This window comes from Grus americana, chromosome 4, assembly GCF_028858705.1.
Source record: "Grus americana isolate bGruAme1 chromosome 4, bGruAme1.mat, whole genome shotgun sequence".
Lineage (NCBI taxonomy): Eukaryota > Metazoa > Chordata > Aves > Gruiformes > Gruidae > Grus > Grus americana.
Window position 1 is genome coordinate 40,600,696 of NC_072855.1, and position 14,109 is coordinate 40,614,804.

The 14,109-nt window shown below is 39.4% G+C and overlaps 1 protein-coding gene across 5 annotated transcripts in view; it reads right to left on the bottom strand.

Annotated features, from left to right (window-relative positions):
* GALNT7 (polypeptide N-acetylgalactosaminyltransferase 7) overlaps positions 1–14,109 on the bottom strand; it is a 74,426-nt gene that overhangs the window by 42,525 nt on the left and 17,792 nt on the right. Inside the window, exon 1 of one of the 5 annotated variants that reach the window (XM_054823928.1) lies at positions 13,761–13,837. The exons of the other annotated variants lie outside the window; for them this stretch is intronic. The gene's annotated coding sequence lies outside the window, so the exon portion shown is untranslated. Of the gene's footprint in view, positions 1–13,760; positions 13,838–14,109 lie in introns of those variants that run through there. 5 annotated transcript variants of the gene reach the window in all.

Below are 14,109 nucleotides of genomic sequence, written 5' to 3' on the forward strand. Positions count from 1 at the left end.
CACTGAGAAGAAAGGCTGGGATTTCAAAAACCACTTGGCATTTTCTGTGATCACTGAGGTTGATGGAGTTCGTACAAGGGCGGGTGACTTTGGAAGAAACCGGACAGAAAGGCTCTGAAGCGTCTGAGTGTGAAGTCTCCAGAGTACAACAGCCCCACCCATGAACGCTCCCCAAAACACACAGTCACTGCTTTTTCCGATACTACTGTCCAAGAGGACAACAGGGAAACATTGCTGAAAGTTCAGATTTCCTGCTAAAACTATCTGTTTGTAAACAGGACAGATGTTAGATCACACTGAAATCTGCAGAGAACAATGCACACGTTTTAGCAACGTATCACTATAAATAGAGAATCAAACAGAAAATTGAGATCAGAAGGATGTCACCTATTCAAACCTGCTGGAGGCGCGGACAGCTTCATAGTTAGGATCAGGTTTCTCAGAAGCTCATCCAGTCACACCCTCAAAAACTCCAGTTTCTCAGGACAACCTGTTCCAGTTGCTTGACCAGTCTCAGTGAAGGTATTTTTCCTCATACCTCAGCAGAAGTTTCTCATGTTGCATCTTGTGAGGATTGCCTCTTGTTCTTTCAGTGTGCAACCCTGAGAAGATTTTATTTCTATTTTCTCTGTAACCTCACTTTTGAAGGTAAAAAGGTGCAATGAGATTCCCCATGAGACTTTTCTCCGGCCAAATCAAGTCGAGCTCCCCTACTCATTGCATGGCTGTGTCACACGCTGCAGCCCTCTAAGCTCCTTAGCAGGTCTTTGGTAGGTCCTCTCCACCTGCCAACATCTCTCGTGCTGGGCAGTGGCGGAGCAGCAATTACACACGGTGCTCCAGGCGCAGGCTGGTTAACGCCATGTGTCAGGAAACAAACTACATGCTTTTGCTTGGTGCCTAAGCTCGCTCTCACTTACTACTACGTTACAGTATTATCCTCACGTTATCATTCTGCATAATAAAACTTCAGAAGTTAAAAAAATCCAGTATAAAATATGCCTAGGTTAACACAGTAACAACGGGAGTCAGACTGGCCTCCAATATAGTTTATTCCTGAAATCTTCTGACCTCTCTGCTTGGTCTACCTTAAACAGGGAAGGCGTACAAAATGCGGAAGTGTTACATTATTTTGTTCTTCCATCGCTGTTTTTTGAGGAACTCAAAAGCCAGCGTCAGAAAGGGAAAGATAAGAGCGCTTGAAAAGGCACATTTTCCAAGAAGGTAGAAGGCTGCTATGGATTTAAATAAAGCCCTGAGAGGACTTTTGAAGAGAGCATCATCTCACACTTACCCTAGAAATCAAAAGGAAGGCTTTGCCACTCAACTGTCAGAACACTGCTGAGCACTCAGCTCTTACCAACTTGCATCTAATTCCTGCTCCAAGTGCGGAGGCAGCTATAAAAGCCAACAAAATGGTGGGCATCATCAGGAAGGATGCTTAAAGAGTGTGTCATTTTGACTGCATAAAATTTTGAGGCATTCATGTCTTCAGTAATATTTACTTCTGGTCTCTGCATCTCAAAAGGACTTAGAGAAGGTACAGAGTAGGGCAACCAGAACAAAGGAGGAGGTGTATAGGTGCCTTAAGATGAAAGACCAGAAAGGCTGGCCTTTCATCTTAAGACTCTGCAGTTTGGAGATGTGATGGCTGAGGGTTATACAACTGAAGTTTAGAAAATCATGAAGGCAATGGATAAATTGAATGGAAAACCATTGTTTACCCCAAGTACAAGAACTGGAGGCATTTGACAAAATTGATAGGAGATCAACAACAACAAAAAAAAATGTTCTTTGCACAGTGATCTTCTGGAGTATGCTGCACAGGAGGCTGTGGAGAGAGACGGTACCAACAGCTGAACAAGGGATGAGACAACGTGATGGATGACAGGTCCATAAATGGACTATAAAACTGGACAGGGAGGTACCTTCTAAAACCTCTTAATTCAACAGCTGTGGATGCTGGTAAAGAGTCCAAAGGGAAGGGAGCATAGGAAGAAGCCAGGTTTTCATGCGTGTCCTGGTGTCACTCTCAGACACAATCCTGGATCACTAATCTCAGTCAGGCAGGAATTTCTTATACCCCGGGTCAGTGTGAAATTAAACATCCTTTCATTCCACTTCCACCACCTATAAAACAGTTATGAGCGTCCACTTAGCCCATTCTGACTGAACCATAACACTTCTCAAAGTAATTTATTTTGCTGAAGTCAGAACTATGACTATTACATTTAGCCTCATTATAACTGTTATGCACAATTTGTATTACAATGCATTTATTTGCTCTTCCCTTCCAGGTACTAAATATATTCCATTTTTGCAGGCCTTGGAAAATATTGCATAGAATAAGAAAAGGATACACAAACACACTCATTCACCTCTTTCCTCCAATTTCTATGTACCTAGGACAAAAATGATGGAAGGCATTTGTTGTGGGTTAACCCCTGCAGGCAGCTCAGCACCACACAGCTGCTCACTCCTCCCTCCCCACCTTGGTCACAAATCTAAAATGCAGGATCACATGGGATGCTATGAAGAAAGGTAAGTCTGTCTCAGCATTAAAAAAAAAAAAAAAAAAAAAAAAAAAAAAGGGAACTAACAGCCTTTAAGCACGTGCGGCAGTTCACAGCTCCTGGAGGTTATTCACTTCTGCAGAGATAACTGAGACAAAGTTTTTCCAAATACTGTCTGGAAAAAAAAGCAGAGTCAAACCACAAATCACAGAACTATTTTGGTTACCACATAAGTCACAATGCCTTATTTAGGAACTTCTGGCATCTCTCCTCTTTTATGAATTATGACTTTCCTCATTTTTTAAAAAAAATTATTTAATGACATATCAAAACAATTTAAATAATTTTAATCAGTATTGCTCACTGATTAAAATTTTGGCTTGGCTAAAAATGTAGCATCAAACTTCTGAAAGATTCATACAACAATGACAGTCAAACCGAAAGGCATATTTAAAAAAAAATAATTAAAAAACCAAAACCACCATAACAATCTTTCTTAAGTGGAAAATCAAGATAAGTCTTCAAATTAATTGAAAAAATTTGGAAGAGTCCAAATCAATGACAACAAGGTGAAGGGAGGGCTCGGAAGAAGTGAGCACGACACTGCACTGCTGGGTTTTCCAAAAAAGAGGAAAGCGAAGCAACAGTCTGTGAGTTCTCTCACATCTGAAGACAAACAACAACAACAACAACAAGATCTCATTACATCTTTATAAAGGACACATAGTAAGCTGTTTACATGCAGTAATACAGAAAAATGTTTATTCCACAGATCATTATTTTTTTCTATAGGGCTAAATCTAGGATTTCCTGTCAGCTTTTCCAGCTCCAGTTCAGTGCATGCTTCTTCATTTTTTAAGTGTTCTTTTCACTCCTTAGGGGATTATGTATGAGTCACTGCAATGGGTGTTTCGGAAACAGTGAGATGATATAAATACAGTCAATCCCTGACTTGTATGAAAAAAAAAAAAAAAAAAGAAGAGGTATTTGGTGTAATTTTTTTTTTTTTTGCAAATTAGGTTCTTCCTTTTTACAAAAGAGAGGATGCAATTAATGGTATAAGAAACATAACCATATCCTTTTGGAAACATGTTTCTAAATTATACAAAGTAAAAGAAAAAACTAGAAGTCTTGATAGGGCAGCAAGACTGGTCAACTGGTAGGAGGGTTGGAGTTGTAGCTGGCAATAAAACTGAAAATGTCAAAGTTGCATAATCTGCTTTTCTTCAAAGCAAGACTGGCAACTCCCTAAAACTCCCTATGAAATAATGTCTGAAATTCAAACTGATGTTAAAAAAGTGGATTTGCTTAATTTCTAAAATGGTAGATTATCATACTGAAAAAAGTTTGCTAATTCAAAGCAACATCTATAAAAGCAGCTTGCTCATGTAGACAAAAAACAGTGATACACAAAAAAATGAAAAGAGGAATAATTAAGTAGAATCCAGTAGTATTGTCATTACCCAAGGAGGCAAAAGGAAATTAAAAAAACCCAAAAACCAACTTACACTCTCAGAATACACATGTTCATACCCAGCTGATTAAAGACAGATACTGAGCATTGCAATATTCTGGTGCTCTTCATGAAAAACTATAAAAACTGCTACAGTTTAATATTTTGGTAACCGAGGAGGTAAATCCCTACATAGGTCTGTTTCCTCCAATCCAGCTTTTACCTTTCTTAATGCTTGGCTGCATCTACACCACTGCATTTACCACGAAAGGCAAATACAATGTATGTTCTTCTACCATAAAGAAGGGTTCAAGGACTTTTACTGGGGATGAACCAATAGCTCTCAGAGTTCCCCTGATGCAAGTTCCTCTTTTATGCCAAAAAGAAGCATTTTGAATAGAGCCTCTGTCACTGATACTCAGAGACTGCACACCTATCAGTTTAAGTTTGGTACTTCAGCAAGGATTTCAACATATTTATTTTGATTTGTTTGCCTCAATGCAGCTACGCTCCTAGTTTATGGGAGAGAAAAGGTCACTCGAGAGAAATGATATAGAGCCTAGCATTTTCAATTTTTTGAGTGAATAGCAGGTGGTTTTAATTTATTCAGTTACCTTGTTAAAGAAAAAAAAAGTCAACAAGCTGAATTCACAGATTTCCTTATTGACTAGACTTATGCTGGGAAGATACTAAAATAACACCTGTTCTCAGCCAAGCTTCTAGCATTATTCTGCTCTACCAGCTAATAACAGAGAAAAAAACCCAACATGTAATATATTTTGGTTTGCTTTGAATCATTATATGTGAATCTTACCAGGTTACAGTTCAGGGCATGCATGGAAAAAATAAAGTGCCACACCGAATTATTTAGCCTTGCAACTATTTTTGTGCCACATGATAGAAAGAGACTCCACAACACTCTTATGACCAAAAAGTTGGAAGACTTTTCAGAATACATGGAATCATAGAATGGTTTGGGTTGGAAGGGACCTCAAAGATCATCTAGTTCCAACCCCCCTGCTGCGGGCAGGGACACCCTCCACTAGACCAGGTTGCCCAAAGCCCCATCCAACCTGGCCTTGAACACTTCCAGGGAGGGGGCAGCCACAACCTCTCTGGGCAACCTGTTCCAGTGCCTCACCACTCTAACAGTGAAGAATTTCTTTCAAACATCTAATCTAAATCGGCCCTCCTTCAGCTTAAAGTCATTACCCCTTGTCCTGTCACTACATGCCTTTGTAATACAGGATCACACACAGACAAAAGGGAAAAAAATCAACACATAAACAATGTCTTTGTAAATAGATTTCACTCTAGATACCCGTTAACTTCAGAATAAATAAGCAGTGATTCCCACAACACAATGGGCTGACTGTCAAAGGGACCCTGTAAGATTGCACAGCTTCCGCTTCCACTTCCACCACACGCGGTAACCTCCATCCAAGCAATCAGAAGTTCTAGCTACTGCAGGACCAGCTGCAGATGGGAAAGCAGAACAACCAAAAGCACACACAAATGGAAAAACACAGCTTCTCCAACAAGGATAAAGATCGATGGCACAACTGCCATCACTTCAGAAAATAAATAAACAGTAAAAAAGCCTTTTGTAATCATTACAATTTTTTGCACTAAAAGGTCTGTTTTAAGCTCCATATGCAGCACTACCGTCAAGTCATATTTTGCAAAACCTTCCATCAAACAATTACATCACAAGGCAACTGTGTTGACTCAAATTAGGGCAGAAGTTGGACCAGAATTCTTTTGTCAAATACAAGCAGTGGCATTCAAGCCACCTGGCTCAAAATGGCCATTCGTTGTCACAGTACCTGGGCAAAGCTGGCGGTCTTTTGCTTTGGCTTCTTCTCTCAGTGTTTTTCAGAGGCACTCCAAAGGTGATGGAGTGCACACTTATGTGCTCAGTAGCTCCTACAGTGACTTTTAAAACTTGTGTAAACTTAGAGAACAGAGCATTTATGGGAACTGTAGAAGCACAGAAAGAAATACAATTTTACACTAAATTATAGAAAACTATTGAAGTTTAGAAATATATGCTTGTAAAAATGACAGATTGCTAAATCACTGTAATTGCATGCTTTGTGCAACCCACATGAAAAAAAAAACATACTGCTGATGGTATTCGTCACCAGCATTTCCAGGAAAATGTAAGTCTGTAAGTTATGTTCTTATGTCCATGGTTGCCCTCAATTTTGACAGATGTTCTGACAACAGGGAAGTCCATTATGCAACCAGTGCCATCTCTCCATAGGATATTTCTGCCCTGTTAAACAGTCTGGAGGAAACAAAACGCACTTATACAAGACCTAAATCATACTTGTTAGCACTAAAACTGTTAGTTATGTTATACCAACCTGGAATAAGTTTTGGTAGACAGAACTTACTTGACTACAATTTTGTACCACAAATACGTTACTGCGATGGCACCTCCAAAGAGCAAGTAATCGTACCGGACAATAACTCCATCAGTTTAATTTTTGGAGTGTTCTGCACAAGACTTGGTCAGAAGCCGCTTATGAGCTACAAAGAAAATTCCCCAAAAAGTTCAAAAGAACTTGATGATATAAACAAGCAATCATTATATGCATAATTTTAATATATATTCTATTAATTAAAAAAAAAATGTAACTCTGAAATACAACTGAGGTGCAAGGGCCACAAGCAGCTTTGGAGAAATGTGAGTTCAGCAACAGTTTTATACTACTGTGTTTTGCACTCCCATTTACATCTGAAGACTGAAAAATAAAATGGCTTTTTAAAAAATTATTATTTTTAAAAAAGGAAGGAAATTTCCCCTTCACCTGCTGCTTATATTTCACAGCATCTATCAAGCTGATATGTGACACGTTATTTGGTGCCCTGCGGCTTGCTTTTTCTTGCCCCCTTTCTCTCAGTTCCCAAGGAGCTCCTGGAGAGGGAACTGTTTTGCTAGTCAGCAGCATTGAGGAAAATCCTCTTCTACTCATTCCTTACATCCTATCTGATAAGGCAGAACGGGACAATCGCTAGTATTTATGCTTCTACAGTTACAGAAGTAATATTAGTTTTCAATAGATACCAGCAGACCACATCCGTTAATATCAAATTAACCCACTGAAAAAAAAAAATAAAAGTAAAGTAGCAGTATCTTTGAGCCCCCAAATCACCTGAGTTAGCTGAGGCAAAACAACTTCAGGGAGTAAGATCAACAATTTTCTTCTGTCTTACGGTTGACATTCCCGAGGTTTGAGAGCATTGCTTATGGAAAAGCAACCAGCATGTTCAAAAATAAAAAGGGCACATAATAAAGGAGAGGAACTGTTTGTAAAAATGTGAATTTGGCAAAACTCAATGTTCTGCTATATTACGAAGGAGTTTGACAGAATTTAGCATTCAAGTTCCGAGTGACTTACATTAATCTGTATCACTGATTCCAAAAGACAGTAAAAACAACTTCTTGTTACCTAGTGAATATTGTTAGGTTTTAGACTCATTACAAACATCAGAGCTTCTCTCTGCTGGTGTTTGAACCTGTGAGTGGAAGAAAGCCACTGAGGAAGATAAAGCTCAGTTTCTCAACTTTATTTTATTTTTTAAATGGTTGCAGTTGCTGTAAGAGTTCCCTGGGCAAAAAGACCAACTAGCTCTTCCCGTCTCCTTGGATTTTTGTGAAGATACCATCTACTTTGTCACAGCAGAAGCATTCATCTAGGCGAGTGACTTCAGGCTATTGCTTGCATCTGCCATCATTTACAGCCAACGTCTCATAAGGTCATTGCATACAAAGCTGCATTCAGCTACAGAAGCCCTCAGGTAACAAATCATATGGAGATTGCCTCCGCCCCTTGTCCTTCCCTTTTTTTGTGGCATATCTGTAAATATAAGTAACTCTGATATTCAGATTTCTAACAATGCAAGAATACTTATTTTCAGTTGAAGTAACGTCATTGCCCAGCTATTTGCCTAACAGAGGGGAACACCATAAATCCTGAGTTTTACCCATTTACCTGCAGAGTACCTTGTTTAAAGATATATATCTGCATTCAGAGAAGTCAGTATGATCCCCATCTAAGCATCACATTTAAATGAAATGGTTCTGTTGCAGTATTAAATTCCCCTTACAAGTGAAAGATGTCTGAGCTAATGATGCTGCTGTCATCCTCTTTGGCCTTGCTGTGCACATATCACTTAAACTCCTGCAGAGCAACACAATCCTGCCACAAGCGCTGTTTCGGCTTGTACTGCTTTACCCCCTGCCCTTGCTCCTACACTCCCTTTTCTGATGTCCCTGCTCCCCCACAACAACCTCCTGCTGTAGAGCTTCATGTTCCTCCTCCTGCAGGAGTCTAGATTTTCTATAAGCCTAATGGTCACACTCATGCGTCCCATCCAGACTGAGCGACTTCCTTTATTTAGCACATTTCAGTGACCTTCATCAGGAGCAGAGATTACCAGGAGACCTGGAGCCGAGTGCTTCGTGCCAGACCCAGTCTGTTATCGGGGGACGCCACTGGCCACCCAAAACTTGCAAACTTCTCTCTGCCTCTCCCCTTCAGTGAGATTTAAGAGTACAAAAAGGACAGTGAATACATGGCCCGTACCTGACCCATATTACGCGGTGCCTCCTTAAGAGAGGCGCAGCACTTGAATTACTGTGCGACAGGCAGTTTCACAATTAGACTCCTCTGTCTGACCGAAAGCAAGTAAAAATAAAGACACTGAGCACTTCAGAACAAATTACTGACAAAAATAGCAGTCTTTTATTGTCCTCATTTTTACTGGCAGTCAGTGTTTGGGGAATATCAAATCAGCTGTTAAACCTTTCAACTTGCCTTCCTTGTTGCCTGCGGTTCAACTCACCCTCAGCTTTCACACACTGCATCCTTTCATTCCTGGTGCTGTCATAGTTCATTGTCCCAAACTGCCCCTGGTCCCACCTGTAGTTCAGTAGTCATGCTGTGTTAAAGAAGTCTTGCCAGAGATCCACTTCACTCAAAGCCTCCACTTAAGAGATGCCCGAGAATTCTGTGGAGGTAAGCATGGGCAATGCATCTCTCCTTGCGGCTCTGTGTAATCTGGGACAGTAACTAAGGAGATCTAAATCAGACAGACTCAGACAAATACCTGAATAAACAGATACAGAATTCTCTGCTTAACTTTGTAACTTAAGACTAGTTTTAAAGCAGGCAAAATAGCCTCTTATAGTTAAGAATACCATCATGTTCGAGTAACACAAATATTATTAAACCGAATTATAAATTAATCTGCTGTATTACCCAAGGTCACATTATATTTTAGTCTCTCCCATGTCCCAGAAATGGAAAGATGCTGGCAGTAGCAGTCTATGCAATAAAAACATACATTTGTAGCTGCTTTCTGCAGAACAGAAAAGTTGACAGGACCCTGGATAAGACAGAAGCATGATCCAGCGCCTCCTAGATCCTCCCCTTATAGACAGCACACCAAAGATGACAGAAAGGCCTTTAAACTCCGAACAGCAAGAATTGATTACAAGTTTATTACAACTAAAATAATCTACATTGCTAGTAGAAGAAAGTAAGTAAAAACTGATCAAGTGGGACAATATAAATAAGAGCATAACAGCAAGTATCTCCCTACACAGTGCATCTTTTCAGGTGTGTTTTGCTTCTAGACTATGTCCTTGCTAATTAAGTGGCGTTCTCTGTTGCAGCAAAGTGCAATTTCTCCGGTCCCCAAGAAACCAGAGACCACAAAGGACCACACACGCTCTCCTTGCCTGCACTGATCCTGACCTGCTGCTCTTAATGGAACATGATACAAATTGAGAAAAGACAAATACTGTACATCATACAAGGTAAATCATTTTAGGTTAAGTACTTAAGGCTGGTCTAATCAACCACCAGCCGACACGGAGACTGCGTTTCAACTCTAACAGTCTACCATCAACTGCTTGTCAAATACCCATAACCTTCCTTCTTTCTCTGCACATTAATTTATACGTACTGCAGCCTACATTGTCATTAGCATGTATTTAGCACGGTATTTCAAGTGCAAGCTTCTGTAGAGCACCATCCACAGTAATTCATTCCAAACAGAGACTACAGTGACTCAGATCTCCAAGCCAGCAAAGCAGCACCTGTTTGGCATGTTTGTCCTTGAATGCACCATACGGATTGCTATACCATAGCTAAGACATCACACAAATTAAAAAAAAAAAAAAATTAAAAAATCAAATTTTTATGCTGGTTGACTCACTTCATGCTAAATTCAGCCATTTAAAATATTTTATTGTTATTTAGTTGTTCAGAACACTGTCATGATAACAGCCAAGTCCCATGAAGAGGCCAAAGAGCAAAGAGAGCACCAAGCCCTGGGGCACAGTTATCATTCTACTGCAGGGGAAAAACTGTCCCAGGTAAGCAAAGCCCACCAGATGCTGATCCCTACGTCTGAAAGCAAAATTTAGTTTCTTGCCTAGCCTTGAGAGCGGAAACTCTAAGGACCCAATTGCTTTCAGTTTTCCTTTTTTTCCTGAAGCAACTCTCCACCTGAAGTCTTAGGTGATGTCAAGTTGCATCTGCTCAGAGGAAGGCTTATTGCCTAGAAAGTTAAACCTTGTTTTCATTGAAGAAACTTAATGAAAATAATTCTTTTTCAACTTCTCAACCTGGAGGCAATCCATGGGGTACCCTGCTGCACAAGGTTCAGCAAGGTGATGTGTTCCTTAAGTAAACGTGCCAACTGCTGGCAAATCAGTGTAGCAGGTATCACAGGAGGAGCAAAGCAGCAGATGAAGTGATGCATTTCTGAACAAAAAGTGCAACAAACTGCTTCTAGGGACAGAGCCAACCTCAGAAAAATGTTTAAGCAGATGAAGGCTGTGGGAAGTCTCCAAATGCTCAAAATTCTGGCTGGCTTTAATCAATATTACCATCTCCCACTTCTGTAAACATTTGTTGTTATGTATTTTGTTCAAATGCAACCTTCTGTTCTCCTTTTAATTTATCTCACATTTTCAGTTTTGTTTACAGTACTTTGATTAAGATGGTGCCATTGCTTACCCTGTTTTAGAGGGGCAGAAGGTGGAGGCGAAAATTTTTTCCAACTCTTTCTTCTAGACAAAAGCTGAATATCAGGAAATCCCTTTTGCAAAGTGGATTTCAGAAATGGATGGCAGAAAATGCAACATTTTTTCTCCTGTTTCCTCCCTCCAAGTGATCAGGAGTACCACATTTGCACATGGCTATGTGGTTTGGAGTGATGCTATGCATTCAATCAGATTTTGAAAACAGTGTTGAATGGCTCACGTAACACAATCTAGAAAACAGTAAAATCATCAATGAAAAGGAAAACATAACTCTTCCCTTCAACTTGCATACAAGGTCTTCAGAGTCAAGTATTAGATGCTTTTCTCCATCTTCTCTAAGCTTTTCCTAAGAGACATGCACTTGGACCATGTAACATAGAACACCTCACAACCATAAGATACAATTTACTAATGCAGCTTGATAAACTGAAATCCATTTTTTGTTAATAGAAAAATAGACTTTCAAGTCAAGACCTGCAAACCAGAGTGAAGATAAGGGCATTTATTATCTCTCACTTACAATAAAATTAATTGGAAGCATACTTGGGCTATAATAAATTGCTTCATAATAGTCTGAATAACCAACACCTTGCTGGCCTATGAAGTTTTTCCCCAGGATATAAGGAGAATGGGGACCATACCATAAGTAGACAACTGTCCACAATTTTTCTCTCTAGAAGGATTTTGTAAATGCTTGACTGGAAAAAATTATGAGCATTAAGAACAAAATGGACAATTGGTTAAGACATCATCTCCATCAGAGTTGACTGTGAGATGCAAAACAGCCTCCAGATATAAGGTCTTTATCTACGACTCCTGGACTATTTCTTCCCTTCTTCGGGGGAGGGGGGAAGCATTGATTTTTCATTTGAGCTTTACAATCTTCCTCTGTATTGCCGATTAGAGGCTAGCAGAACAGCAGATATCCGTTAACAGATTAGTAAAACAGTATTCACATAGCTAGGAAATGCGACCCGCTTGCTTAAATTACCTCCTTCCTTTGCAGATCTCTAAGACTATTCAACTTTAACAATTAACAAAAATTAAGAGCAAATGATCTCTAATACCTGAAAAGAAATATAGCCTTGCATTGAAATATAGTCTTGTGAATATGGTATATGTTGATCCATGTGGTTTAACTATTTCTGTAGTAGTATTCTACTACTGCCACACACACGCACATGCTTTCAAGTGCTTGACCAACAACTCCAATAGTGTTTGCAATCAAATGGAAAACAAAGATAGAAAACAGCCATGAGAATGAATTCTTTATTTCACTGCAATGTTGCCATAATCCATAACACTATCATTTCTATCACTAAGACCTTCTCTCTGGTACTTTGTCATTTCATTCCTGCACTCCGTGACCTTCAGCTGCATGGCCTTGTCTCTTGTGCCCAGCAGCTGGTCTCATACAGTCCTACACCTATGCTCAAGGCATCACTACAATTGCCAAGAACTTTCTTCCACAGCCCTTAATGGTTCAGCAGTAACAAGCCATCTCTTTCCCATCCTGAAAACCACTTCCATCTTTTTTTCCTGGGAAGTTGTGCTCTCTAAGGTGAAAGGCTTAAAACACAGCATCTCTGAAGAGGTTCAGTACAAGATTTGTTCTCGTCACTACATTTCAACATTAAATGAAGCTTGTGACCTTTCTAGTTGAGTCACTGCTCTTTGCACATTCTGTCTCACTCCAGGAATATCCTTCACTTTATGTGTATGTTTGAGCGGGATCTTAAAAACAGAACTCATATTTATTCATATGGACATTAGAGATTCTTAAGGACTTCTAAGTTAGATGTCCTCTGTCCAGCTTAATTTCCTTCCATAAAGGAGGGATTATTCTCCTTTTCCTGTGTAGTAGTGTTACACAGTGGACTATGAGGGGGCAAGGCTTTACGTTTTACTAAGACTAAGCCCCTTTTTGGAATGTTCTGTGTAGACTGAAGAAACAGATGAAGCTGTTTCTTTTGGACTTAAAAATGTAGGTAATCGAATTTTAAGCTGTTGAGTTAAGCAGGTAAAAACAAACAGCTGCTTTGCATTTAAGAGACCAAAGAGCTACAATTTATAATCCATAGCTTTGCTGCTGAAGATATCCAACTTCTATTATTTCTCCCTCCAGAGAGAGGAAGCCTCAGAAACAAGCCCTACTATCAATCCTCATGTTCTAAGCGGCCGAGGACAGCTTTTCAGGCCCTCCAGGCATCAGCTATGAACACTGCACTGGTTAAAGCCCGCAGAGGAACTTCATCCTTATTTCTCAATCATCTGAGACAGATGGATATTTAAAAAGCATGCATTTGTTTTATATACCTTAGCGAATAAATGACATTTACAATACAATAAATCCATTGCTCATGGACACGGTTGATCAAGGGATGCAGGTTTTTGTGCTATATCTTGTCTGCCTCAATTTTTTAAAGACACATACGTCAATCTCATTTCATGTATCTTGCTATTAAGAAGCAAACTGCATGATTAGATTTTCATTTATCTTGAAATATCGTTACCATTCTCAAGCTTTACAACGGCCTATTTCTGTCTTTTTTTTTTTAAATTGCATTTCAGAATTCGATCAACCTTACCATTTTGAAAGCTTTCTCAAAGAAACAGCCAGCCAAAGCCAAAAGCTGCATTGTATGAAAATTATACACGTCTAAAACCCATTTCTGAAAGTTTCATCTGAACTAGCAAAGTTTTCAAAAATTGAGAGTATTTATGTAATTACCTTGTGTACTGCTTGACTAGATAAGTGGGGGAAAATCACTTGTTCTGATCAATTGTGTTCTCCCTCTCATCTTTCCTTGACCCTTCATTCCTGTGTAGGATATTAAAGAGAATCTGTGTGATATCTGCCAATAAGTTAGTTATATTCTACTGAATTGTTCAGGTAAGTTCTTATCTGTCCTAAATACTTAAAATAAAACAATAATCAACACAATACATGCATTTGAAGCATAAGAAGGAAAAAAGATCTGCAACAATACAGAACTAGTAAGAACCAATTATTGAACAGATAAATCAATCTTGGGGAATCGACTACTCTTTCTGTGACAAATACAGCTAGTGACATTACT